Raw genomic sequence first — 246 nt, 5'->3', positions numbered from 1 at the left:
ATGAAGAGCAAAGAGCTTTTGAAACAAGATGAAAAAAAAAAAAAAAAAAAAAAAAAAAAGAACAATTTCCTGGGCCAGGGATGTAGCTCAGCAGCACAGTACCTGCCTGGCAACCACAAGGTCCTGAATTTGCTTCTTGATACCAAGAAGAAAAAGGAAAAACGGAACAATTTCCTGCCTTTGTTTTTATTTCAAAACTACAGCATTTTGCTCCGCAATGTGTGTAAATACGCGACCCTGAAGGGA

The sequence above is a fragment of the Chinchilla lanigera genome, unplaced genomic scaffold (assembly GCF_000276665.1).
Source record: "Chinchilla lanigera isolate Chin_1 unplaced genomic scaffold, ChiLan1.0 scaffold00052, whole genome shotgun sequence".
Taxonomy (NCBI): Eukaryota; Metazoa; Chordata; class Mammalia; order Rodentia; family Chinchillidae; genus Chinchilla; species Chinchilla lanigera.
This window is presented reverse-complemented; position numbering follows the sequence as displayed.